This window comes from Salmo salar, chromosome ssa17, assembly GCF_905237065.1.
Source record: "Salmo salar chromosome ssa17, Ssal_v3.1, whole genome shotgun sequence".
Taxonomy (NCBI): domain Eukaryota; kingdom Metazoa; phylum Chordata; class Actinopteri; order Salmoniformes; family Salmonidae; genus Salmo; species Salmo salar.
Window position 1 is genome coordinate 27,137,027 of NC_059458.1, and position 13,974 is coordinate 27,151,000.

Below are 13,974 nucleotides of genomic sequence, written 5' to 3' on the forward strand. Positions count from 1 at the left end.
CTGTCCCTGTTCTCCTGACCCGAAATCTGTTCTCCGAACCCTGTTCTCCTGACCCTGTTCTCCTAACCCTAACCCTGTTCTCCTAACCCTAACCCTGTTCTCCTGACCCTAACCCTGTTCTCCTAACCCTGTTTTCCTTTTCCTGTTCTCCTAACCCGAAACCTGTTCTCCGAACCCTGTTCTCCTGACCCTGTTCTCCTGACCCTGTTCTCCTGTCCCTGTTCTCCTGACCCGAAACCTGTTCTCCGAACCCTGTTCTCCTGACCCTGTTCTCCTAACCCTAACCCTGTTCTCCTAATCCTAACCCTGTTCTCCTAATTCTAACCCTGTTCTCTTAACCCTGTTCTCCTGACCCTGTTCTCCTAACTCTGTTCTCCTAACTCTGTTCTCCTGTCCCTGTTCTCCTGTCTCTGTTCTCCTGACCCTGTTCTCCTGTCTCTGTTCTCCTGACCCTGTTCTCCTGTCTCTGTTCTCCTGACCCTGTTCTCCTGTCTCTGTTCTCCTGACCCTGTTCTCCTGTCTCTGTTCTCCTGACCCTGTTCTCCTGTCTCTGTTCTCCTGACCCTGTTCTCCTGTCTCTGTTCTCCTGTCCCTGTTCTCCTGTCTCTGTTCTCTTGACCCTGTTCTCCTAACCCTATTCTCCTGAACCTAACCCTATTCTCCTGTCCCTATTCTCCTGTCCCTGTTCTCCTAACCCTGACCCTGTTCTCCTGACCCTGTTCTCTTGACCCTGACCCTGTTCTCCTAACCCTATTTTCCTGACACTGTTCTCCTAACCCTATTCTCCTGACCCTGTTCTCCTAACCCTGACCCTGTTCTCCTAACCCTATTCTCCTGACACTGTTCTCCTAACCCTATTCTCCTGAACCTAACCCTATTCTCCTGACCCTGAACCTTCTCCTGTAAACCGGATGGATCATTTACTCATAGATGTTGTGATCTAGGGAACGGATCCAAAGATGGGTCAAACTCAAAACATGTAGTCATAAATAAATAAAGCCAAGGAGGGGTGTGAGAGGGGTGTTGTAAACACCTGTAGTGACCTCTAAAGTATGTCTTCTGTCATTTATTAAGTCATTTAGTCACAAATCTAGGGATCTTGACGGACTTAAACCCATGGCCATAACCAACTCCCCCCTAACCGCATGACCAACTCCTCCTAACCCCATAACCAACCCCACTTAACCCCATGACCAACCCCACTTAACCCCATGACCAACCCCACCTAACCCCATAACCAACCCCTCCTAACCCCATGACCAACCCCACCTAACCACATGACCAACCCCACCTAACCACATGACCAACCCCACCTAACCCCATGACCAACCCCACCTAACCCCATAACCAACCCCACCTAACCCCATGACCAACCCCACCTAACCCCATAACCAACCCCTCCTAACCCCATGACCAACCCCACCTAACCACATGACCAACCCCACCTAACCACATGACCAACCCCACCTAACCACATGACCAACCCCACCTAACCACATGACCAACCCCTCCTAACCCCATGACCAACCCCACCTAACCACATGACCAACCCCACCTAACCACATGACCAACCCCTCCTAACCCCATGACCAACTCCTCCTAACCCCATGACCATCCCCTCCTAACCCCATAACCAACCCCCCCAAACCCCTCCTAACCCCATGACCAACCCCCCTAACCCCTCCTAACCACATGACCAACCCCCCAACTCCTCCTAACCCCATGACCATCCCCTCCTAACCCCATAACCAACCCCCCAAACCCCTCCTAACCCCATGACCAACCCCCCAAACCCCTCCTAACCCCATGACCAACCCCCCCTAACCCCTCCTAACCACATGACCAACCCCCCCAACTCCTCCTAACCCCATGACCATCCCCTCCTAACCCCATAACCAACCCCCCCAAACCCCTCCTAACCCCATGACCAACCCCCTAACCCCTCCTAACCCCATGACCAACCCCCTAACTCCTCCTAACCACATGACCAACCCCCCAACTCCTCCTAACCCCATGACCATCCCCTCCTAACCCCATAACCAACCCCCCTAACCCTCCTAACCCCATAACCAACCCCCCAAACCCCTCCTAACCCTATGACCAACCCCCTAACCCCTCCTAACCCCATGACCAACCCCCTAACTCCTCCTAACCCCATAACCAACCCCCAACTCCTCCTAACCCCATAACCAACCCCCTAACCCCATAACCAACCCCCCAAACCCCTCCTGGCCCCATGACCAACCCCCCTAACTCCTCCTAACCCCATAACCAACCCCCTAACCCCATAACCAACCCCCCAACCCCACCTAACCCCATGACCATCCCCACCTAACCCCATGACCAACCCCCTAACTCCTCCTAACCCCATAACCAACCCCCTAACCCCATAACCAACCCCCCAACCCCACCTAACCCCATGACCATCCCCACCTAACCCCATAACCAACCCCCCCAACTCCTCCTAACCCCATGACCAACCCCTCCTAACCCCATAACCCCTAACTCCTCCCTAACCCCATAACCAACCCCTCCTAACCCCATAACCAACCCCCCAACCCCATGACCAACCCTCCCAACCCCATAACCAACCCTCCCAACCCCATAACCAACCACCCCCTAACCCCATGACCAACCCCCTAACTCCTCCTAACCCCATGACCAACCCCCTTACCCCCCCCTAAGTTTCTTATCAGTACACATTAAGTAATAGGTCATAAATCATTCTTGTTGACAGGGGATTGTACTCATTTGCTACTGACGATCACACACACACTTACCCCACTGAAGCAGGAACGAACGGCTGTCTCAGCTGAGCCAAACACATGGTCCTCCTGCACTACAGCCGGCACCTACAGACACACACACAGAGGCTAGACATCTAGTCAAATGGCTACCCAGACTATTTGCAGTCCCATCCCCCTCTTTACACCACTGCTACTCTCTGTTGTCATCTATGCATAGTCACTTTAATAACTCTACCTACATGTGCAGTTTACCTCAACTAACCGGTGCACCCGCACATTGACTCTGTACCGGTACCCCCTGTATATAGTCTCCTCACATTGACTCTGTATCGGTACCACCTGTATATAGTCTCCTCACATTGACTCTGTATCGAGCCCCCCTGTATATAGTCTCCTCACATTGACTCTGTATCGGTACCACCTGTATATAGTCTCCTCACATTGACTCTGTATCAGTACCCCCTGTATATAGTCTCCTCACATTGACTCTGTATCAGTACCCCCTGTATATAGTCTCCTCACATTGACTCTGTATCGGTACCACCTGTATATAGTCTCCTCACATTGACTCTGTATCGGTACCACCTGTATATAGTCTCCTCACATTGACTCTGTATCGGTACCACCTGTATATAGTCTCCTCACATTGACTCTGTATCGGTACCACCTGTATATAGTCTCCTCACATTGACTCTGTATCGGTACCACCCTGTATATAGTCTCCTCACATTGACTCTGTATCGGTACCACCTGTATATAGTCTCCTCACATTGACTCTGTATCGGTACCACCTGTATATAGTCTCCTCACATTGACTCTGTATCGGTACCACCTGTATATAGTCTCCTCACATTGACTCTGTCTCAGTACCCCCCTGTATATAGTCTCCTCACATTGACTCTGTATCGGTACCACCTGTATATAGTCTCCTCACATTGACTCTGTATCGGTACCACCTGTATATAGTCTCCTCACATTGACTCTGTATCGGTACCCCCTGTATATAGTCTCCTCACATTGACTCTGTATCGGTACCACCTGTATATAGTCTCCTCACATTGACTCTGTATCGGTACCACCTGTATATAGTCTCCTCACATTGACTCTGTATCGGTACCACCTGTATATAGTCTCCTCACATTGACTCTGTATCGGTACCACCTGTATATAGTCTCCTCACATTGACTCTGTATCGGTACCACCTGTATATAGTCTCCTCACATTGACTCTGTATCGGTACCCCCTGTATATAGTCTCCTCACATTGACTCTGTATCGGTACCACCTGTATATAGTCTCCTCACATTGACTCTGTATCGGTACCACCTGTATATAGTCTCCTCACATTGACTCTGTACCGGTACCCCCCTGTATATAGTCTCCTCACATTGACTCTGTATCGGTACCACCTGTATATAGTCTCCTCACATTGACTCTGTATCGGTACCACCTGTATATAGTCTCCTCACATTGACTCTGTATCTGTACCACCTGTATATAGTCTCCTCACATTGACTCTGTATCTGTACCACCTGTATATAGTCTCCTCACATTGACTCTGTATCGGTACCACCTGTATATAGTCTCCTCACATTGACTCTGTATCGGTACCACCCTGTATATAGTCTCCTCACATTGACTCTGTATCGGTACCACCTGTATATAGTCTCCTCACATTGACTCTGTATCGGTACCCCCTGTATAAAGTCTCCTCACATTGACTCTGTATCGGTACCCCCCTGTATATAGTCTCCTCACATTGACTCTGTATCAGTACCCCCTGTATATAGTCTCCTCACATTGACTCTGTATCGGTACCCCCTGTATATAGTCTCCTCACATTGACTCTGTATCGGTACCACCTGTATATAGTCTCCTCACATTGACTCTGTATCGGTACCACCTGTATATAGTCTCCTCACATTGACTCTGTATCGGTACCACCTGTATATAGTCTCCTCACATTGACTCTGTATCGGTACCACCTGTATATAGTCTCCTCACATTGACTCTGTATCTGTACCACCTGTATATAGTCTCCTCACATTGACTCTGTATCGGTACCACCTGTATATAGTCTCCTCACATTGACTCTGTATCAGTACCCCCTGTATATAGTCTCCTCACATTGACTCTGTACCGGTACCCCCTGTATATAGTCTCCTCACATTGACTCTGTATCGGTACCACCTGTATATAGTCTCCTCACATTGACTCTGTACCGGTACCCCCCTGTATATAGTCTCCTCACATTGACTCTGTATCGGTACCACCTGTATATAGTCTCCTCACATTGACTCTGTATCAGTACCCCCCTGTATATAGTCTCCTCACATTGACTCTGTACCGGTACCCCCCTGTATATAGTCTCCTCACATTGACTCTGTATCGGTACCACCTGTATATAGTCTCCTCACATTGACTCTGTATCTGTACCACCTGTATATAGTCTCCTCACATTGACTCTGTACCGGTACCCCCCTGTATATAGTCTCCTCACATTGACTCTGTATCTGTACCACCTGTATATAGTCTCCTCACATTGACTCTGTACCGGTACCACCTGTATATAGTCTCCTCACATTGACTCTGTATCGGTACCACCTGTATATAGTCTCCTCACATTGACTCTGTATCGGTACCACCTGTATATAGTCTCCTCACATTGACTCTGTATCGGTACCACCTGTATATAGTCTCCTCACATTGACTCTGTATCAGTACCCCCCTGTATATAGTCTCCTCACATTGACTCTGTATCGGTACCACCTGTATATAGTCTCCTCACATTGACTCTGTATCGGTACCACCTGTATATAGTCTCCTCACATTGACTCTGTATCGGTACCACCTGTATATAGTCTCCTCACATTGACTCTGTATCGGTACCACCTGTATATAGTCTCCTCACATTGACTCTGTATCGGTACCACCTGTATATAGTCTCCTCACATTGACTCTGTATCGGTACCACCTGTATATAGTCTCCTCACATTGACTCTGTATCGGTACCCCCTGTATATAGTCTCCTCACATTGACTCTGTATCGGTACCCCCCTGTATATAGTCTCCTCACATTGACTCTGTATCGGTACCCCCTGTATATAGTCTCCTCACATTGACTCTGTATCGGTACCACCTGTATATAGTCTCCTCACATTGACTCTGTATCGGTACCACCTGTATATAGTCTCCTCACATTGACTCTGTATCGGTACCACCTGTATATAGTCTCCTCACATTGACTCTGTATCGGTACCACCTGTATATAGTCTCCTCACATTGACTCTGTATCGGTACCACCTGTATATAGTCTCCTCACATTGACTCTGTATCGGTACCACCTGTATATAGTCTCCTCACATTGACTCTGTATCAGTACCACCTGTATATAGTCTCCTCACATTGACTCTGTATCGGTACCCCCCTGTATATAGTCTCCTCACATTGACTCTGTATCTGTACCACCTGTATATAGTCTCCTCACATTGACTCTGTATCGGTACCACCTGTATATAGTCTCCTCACATTGACTCTGTATCGGTACCACCTGTATATAGTCTCCTCACATTGACTCTGTATCGGTACCACCTGTATATAGTCTCCTCACATTGACTCTGTATCGGTACCCCCTGTATATAGTCTCCTCACATTGACTCTGTATCAGTACCACCTGTATATAGTCTCCTCACATTGACTCTGTATCGGTACCACCTGTATATAGTCTCCTCACATTGACTCTGTATCGGTACCACCTGTATATAGTCTCCTCACATTGACTCTGTATCGGTACCACCTGTATATAGTCTCCTCACATTGACTCTGTATCGGTACCACCTGTATATAGTCTCCTCACATTGACTCTGTATCGGTACCACCTGTATATAGTCTCCTCACATTGACTCTGTATCGGTACCACCTGTATATAGTCTCCTCACATTGACTCTGTATCGGTACCACCTGTATATAGTCTCCTCACATTGACTCTGTATCGGTACCACCTGTATATAGTCTCCTCACATTGACTCTGTATCGGTACCACCTGTATATAGTCTCCTCACATTGACTCTGTATCGGTACCACCTGTATATAGTCTCCTCACATTGACTCTGTATCGGTACCACCTGTATATAGTCTCCTCACATTGACTCTGTATCGGTACCACCTGTATATAGTCTCCTCACATTGACTCTGTATCGGTACCACCTGTATATAGTCTCCTCACATTGACTCTGTATCAGTACCACCTGTATATAGTCTCCTCACATTGACTCTGTATCGGTACCACCTGTATATAGTCTCCTCACATTGACTCTGTATCGGTACCACCTGTATATAGTCTCCTCACATTGACTCTGTATCGGTACCACCTGTATATAGTCTCCTCACATTGACTCTGTATCGGTACCACCTGTATATAGTCTCCTCACATTGACTCTGTATCAGTACCACCTGTATATAGTCTCCTCACATTGACTCTGTATCGGTACCACCTGTATATAGTCTCCTCACATTGACTCTGTATCGGTACCACCTGTATATAGTCTCCTCACATTGACTCTGTATCGGTACCACCTGTATATAGTCTCCTCACATTGACTCTGTATCGGTACCCCCTGTATATAGTCTCCTCACATTGACTCTGTATCGGTACCACCTGTATATAGTCTCCTCACATTGACTCTGTATCGGTACCACCTGTATATAGTCTCCTCACATTGACTCTGTATCGGTACCACCTGTATATAGTCTCCTCACATTGACTCTGTATCGGTACCACCTGTATATAGTCTCCTCACATTGACTCTGTATCGGTACCACCCTGTATATAGTCTCCTCACATTGACTCTGTATCGGTACCACCTGTATATAGTCTCCTCACATTGACTCTGTATCGGTACCACCTGTATATAGTCTCCTCACATTGACTCTGTATCGGTACCACCTGTATATAGTCTCCTCACATTGACTCTGTATCAGTACCACCTGTATATAGTCTCCTCACATTGACTCTGTATCGGTACCACCTGTATATAGTCTCCTCACATTGACTCTGTATCGGTACCACCTGTATATAGTCTCCTCACATTGACTCTGTATCGGTACCACCTGTATATAGTCTCCTCACATTGACTCTGTACCGGTACCCCCTGTATATAGTCTCCTCACATTGACTCTGTACCGGTACCACCTGTATATAGTCTCCTCACATTGACTCTGTATCGGTACCACCTGTATATAGTCTCCTCACATTGACTCTGTATCGGTACCACCTGTATATAGTCTCCTCACATTGACTCTGTATCGGTACCCCCTGTATATAGTCTCCTCACATTGACTCTGTATCGGTACCACCTGTATATAGTCTCCTCACATTGACTCTGTATCGGTACCCCCTGTATATAGTCTCCTCACATTGACTCTGTATCGGTACCACCTGTATATAGTCTCCTCACATTGACTCTGTATCGGTACCACCTGTATATAGTCTCCTCACATTGACTCTGTATCGGTACCCCCCTGTATATAGTCTCCTCACATTGACTCTGTATCGGTACCACCTGTATATAGTCTCCTCACATTGACTCTGTATCGGTACCCCCTGTATATAGTCTCCTCACATTGACTCTGTATCGGTACCCCCTGTATATAGTCTCCTCACATTGACTCTGTACCGGTACCCCCCTGTATATAGTCTCCTCACATTGACTCTGTATCGGTACCACCTGTATATAGTCTCCTCACATTGACTCTGTATCGGTACCACCTGTATATAGTCTCCTCACATTGACTCTGTATCGGTACCACCTGTATATAGTCTCCTCACATTGACTCTGTATCGGTACCACCTGTATATAGTCTCCTCACATTGACTCTGTATCGGTACCACCTGTATATAGTCTCCTCACATTGACTCTGTATCGGTACCACCTGTATATAGTCTCCTCACATTGACTCTGTATCGGTACCACCTGTATATAGTCTCCTCACATTGACTCTGTATCGGTACCCCCTGTATATAGTCTCCTCACATTGACTCTGTATCGGTACCACCTGTATATAGTCTCCTCACATTGACTCTGTATCGGTACCACCTGTATATAGTCTCCTCACATTGACTCTGTATCGGTACCACCTGTATATAGTCTCCTCACATTGACTCTGTATCGGTACCACCTGTATATAGTCTCCTCACATTGACTCTGTATCGGTACCACCTGTATATAGTCTCCTCACATTGACTCTGTATCGGTACCACCCTGTATATAGTCTCCTCACATTGACTCTGTATCTGTACCACCTGTATATAGTCTCCTCACATTGACTCTGTATCGGTACCACCTGTATATAGTCTCCTCACATTGACTCTGTATCGGTACCACCTGTATATAGTCTCCTCACATTGACTCTGTATCGGTACCACCTGTATATAGTCTCCTCACATTGACTCTGTATCGGTACCCCCTGTATATAGTCTCCTCACATTGACTCTGTATCTGTACCACCTGTATATAGTCTCCTCACATTGACTCTGTATCGGTACCACCTGTATATAGTCTCCTCACATTGACTCTGTACCGGTACCCCCCTGTATATAGTCTCCTCACATTGACTCTGTACCGGTACCCCCCTGTATATAGTCTCCTCACATTGACTCTGTATCTGTACCACCTGTATATAGTCTCCTCACATTGACTCTGTATCGGTACCACCTGTATATAGTCTCCTCACATTGACTCTGTATCGGTACCACCTGTATATAGTCTCCTCACATTGACTCTGTATCGGTACCACCTGTATATAGTCTCCTCACATTGACTCTGTATCGGTACCACCTGTATATAGTCTCCTCACATTGACTCTGTATCGGTACCACCTGTATATAGTCTCCTCACATTGACTCTGTATCTGTACCACCTGTATATAGTCTCCTCACATTGACTCTGTATCTGTACCACCTGTATATAGTCTCCTCACATTGACTCTGTATCGGTACCACCTGTATATAGTCTCCTCACATTGACTCTGTATCGGTACCACCTGTATATAGTCTCCTCACATTGACTCTGTATCAGTACCACCTGTATATAGTCTCCTCACATTGACTCTGTACCGGTACCACCTGTATATAGTCTCCTCACATTGACTCTGTATTGGTACCACCTGTATATAGTCTCCTCACATTGACTCTGTATCAGTACCCCTGTATATAGTCTCCTCACATTGACTCTGTATCTGTACCACCTGTATATAGTCTCCTCACATTGACTCTGTATCGGTACCACCTGTATATAGTCTCCTCACATTGACTCTGTACCGGTACCCCCCTGTATATAGTCTCCTCACATTGACTCTGTATCGGAACCACCTGTATATAGTCTCCTCACATTGACTCTGTATCGGTACCACCTGTATATAGTCTCCTCACATTGACTCTGTATCGGTACCACCTGTATATAGTCTCCTCACATTGACTCTGTATCTGTACCACCTGTATATAGTCTCCTCACATTGACTCTGTATCGGTACCACCTGTATATAGTCTCCTCACATTGACTCTGTATCGGTACCACCTGTATATAGTCTCCTCACATTGACTCTGTATCGGTACCACCTGTATATAGTCTCCTCACATTGACTCTGTATTGGTACCACCTGTATATAGTCTCCTCACATTGACTCTGTATCGGTACCACCTGTATATAGTCTCCTCACATTGACTCTGTACCGGTACCCCCCTGTATATAGTCTCCTCACATTGACTCTGTATCAGTACCCCCTGTATATAGTCTCCTCACATTGACTCTGTATCAGTACCCCCCTGTATATAGTCTCCTCACATTGACTCTGTACCGGTACCCCCCTGTATATAGTCTCCTCACATTGACTCTGTATCGGTACCACCTGTATATAGTCTCCTCACATTGACTCTGTATCGGTACCACCTGTATAAAGTCTCCTCACATTGACTCTGTATCGGTACCCCCTGTATATAGTCTCCTCACATTGACTCTGTATCGGTACCCCCCTGTATATAGTCTCCTCACATTGACTCTGTATCAGTACCACCTGTATATAGTCTCCTCACATTGACTCTGTATCGGTACCCCCCTGTATATAGTCTCCTCACATTGACTCTGTATCGGTACCACCTGTATATAGTCTCCTCACATTGACTCTGTATCGGTACCACCTGTATATAGTCTCCTCACATTGACTCTGTACCGGTACCCCCTGTATATAGTCTCCTCACATTGACTCTGTATCGGTACCCCCTGTATATAGTCTCCTCACATTGACTCTGTATCTGTACCACCTGTATATAGTCTCCTCACATTGACTCTGTATCGGTACCACCTGTATATAGTCTCCTCACATTGACTCTGTCTCAGTACCCCCCTGTATATAGTCTCCTCACATTGACTCTGTACCGGTACCCCCCTGTATATAGTCCCCTCACATTGACTCTGTATCGGTACCACCTGTATATAGTCTCCTCACATTGACTCTGTACCGGTACCCCCCTGTATATAGTCTCCTCACATTGACTCTGTATCGGTACCACCTGTATATAGTCTCCTCACATTGACTCTGTATCAGTACCCCCCTGTATATAGTCTCCTCACATTGACTCTGTACCGGTACCCCCCTGTATATAGTCTCCTCACATTGACTCTGTATCGGTACCACCTGTATATAGTCTCCTCACATTGACTCTGTATTGGTACCACCTGTATATAGTCTCCTCACATTGACTCTGTATCTGTACCACCTGTATATAGTCTCCTCACATTGACTCTGTATCTGTACCACCTGTATATAGTCTCCTCACATTGACTCTGTATCGGTACCCCCTGTATATAGTCTCCTCACATTGACTCTGTATCGGTACCACCTGTATATAGTCTCCTCACATTGACTCTGTATCGGTACCACCTGTATATAGTCTCCTCACATTGACTCTGTATCGGTACCACCTGTATATAGTCTCCTCACATTGACTCTGTATCGGTACCACCTGTATATAGTCTCCTCACATTGACTCTGTATCGGTACCACCTGTATATAGTCTCCTCACATTGACTCTGTATCGGTACCACCTGTATATAGTCTCCTCACATTGACTCTGTATCGGTACCACCTGTATATAGTCTCCTCACATTGACTCTGTACCGGTACCCCCCCTGTATATAGTCTCCTCACATTGACTCTGTATCGGTACCCCCCTGTATATAGTCTCCTCACATTGACTCTGTACCGGTACCCCCCTGTATATAGTCTCCTCACATTGACTCTGTACCGGTACCACCTGTATATAGTCTCCTCACATTGACTCTGTATCGGTACCACCTGTATATAGTCTCCTCACATTGACTCTGTATCGGTACCACCTGTATATAGTCTCCTCACATTGACTCTGTATCGGTACCACCTGTATATAGTCTCCTCACATTGACTCTGTATCTGTACCACCTGTATATAGTCTCCTCACATTGACTCTGTATCTGTACCACCTGTATATAGTCTCCTCACATTGACTCTGTATCGGTACCACCTGTATATAGTCTCCTCACATTGACTCTGTACCGGTACCACCTGTATATAGTCTCCTCACATTGACTCTGTATCGGTACCACCTGTATATAGTCTCCTCACATTGACTCTGTATCGGTACCCCCCTGTATATAGTCTCCTCACATTGACTCTGTATCGGTACCCCCCTGTATATAGTCTCCTCACATTGACTCTGTATCAGTACCACCTGTATATAGTCTCCTCACATTGACTCTGTATCGGTACCCCCTGTATAGTCTCCTCACATTGACTCTGTATCGGTACCACCTGTATATAGTCTCCTCACATTGACTCTGTATCGGTACCACCTGTATATAGTCTCCTCACATTGACTCTGTATCGGTACCACCTGTATATAGTCTCCTCACATTGACTCTGTATCGGTACCCCCCTGTATATAGTCTCCTCACATTGACTCTGTATCTGTACCACCTGTATATAGTCTCCTCACATTGACTCTGTATCGGTACCACCTGTATATAGTCTCCTAACATTGACTCTGTCTCAGTACCCCCCTGTATATAGTCTCCTCACATTGACTCTGTACCGGTACCCCCCTGTATATAGTCCCCTCACATTGACTCTGTATCGGTACCACCTGTATATAGTCTCCTCACATTGACTCTGTACCGGTACCCCCCTGTATATAGTCTCCTCACATTGACTCTGTATCGGTACCACCTGTATATAGTCTCCTCACATTGACTCTGTATCAGTACCCCCCTGTATATAGTCTCCTCACATTGACTCTGTACCGGTACCCCCCTGTATATAGTCTCCTCACATTGACTCTGTATCGGTACCACCTGTATATAGTCTCCTCACATTGACTCTGTATCTGTACCACCTGTATATAGTCTCCTCACATTGACTCTGTATCGGTACCACCTGTATATAGTCTCCTCACATTGACTCTGTATCGGTACCACCTGTATATAGTCTCCTCACATTGACTCTGTATTGGTACCACCTGTATATAGTCTCCTCACATTGACTCTGTATCGGTACCACCTGTATATAGTCTCCTCACATTGACTCTGTATCGGTACCCCCTGTATATAGTCTCCTCACATTGACTCTGTATCGGTACCACCTGTATATAGTCTCCTCACATTGACTCTGTATCGGTACCCCCTGTATATAGTCTCCTCACATTGACTCTGTATCGGTACCCCCTGTATATAGTCTCCTCACATTGACTCTGTACCGGTACCCCCCTGTATATAGTCTCCTCACATTGACTCTGTATCGGTACCACCTGTATATAGTCTCCTCACATTGACTCTGTATCTGTACCACCTGTATATAGTCTCCTCACATTGACTCTGTACCGGTACCACCTGTATATAGTCTCCTCACATTGACTCTGTATCGGTACCACCTGTATATAGTCTCCTCACATTGACTCTGTATCGGTACCACCTGTATATAGTCTCCTCACATTGACTCTGTATCGGTACCACCTGTATATAGTCTCCTCACATTGACTCTGTATCAGTACCACCTGTATATAGTCTCCTCACATTGACTCTGTATCGGTACCCCCTGTATATAGTCTCCTCACATTGACTCTGTATCTGTACCACCTGTATATAGTCTCCTCACATTGACTCTGTATCGGTACCACCTGTATATAGTCTCCTCACATTGAC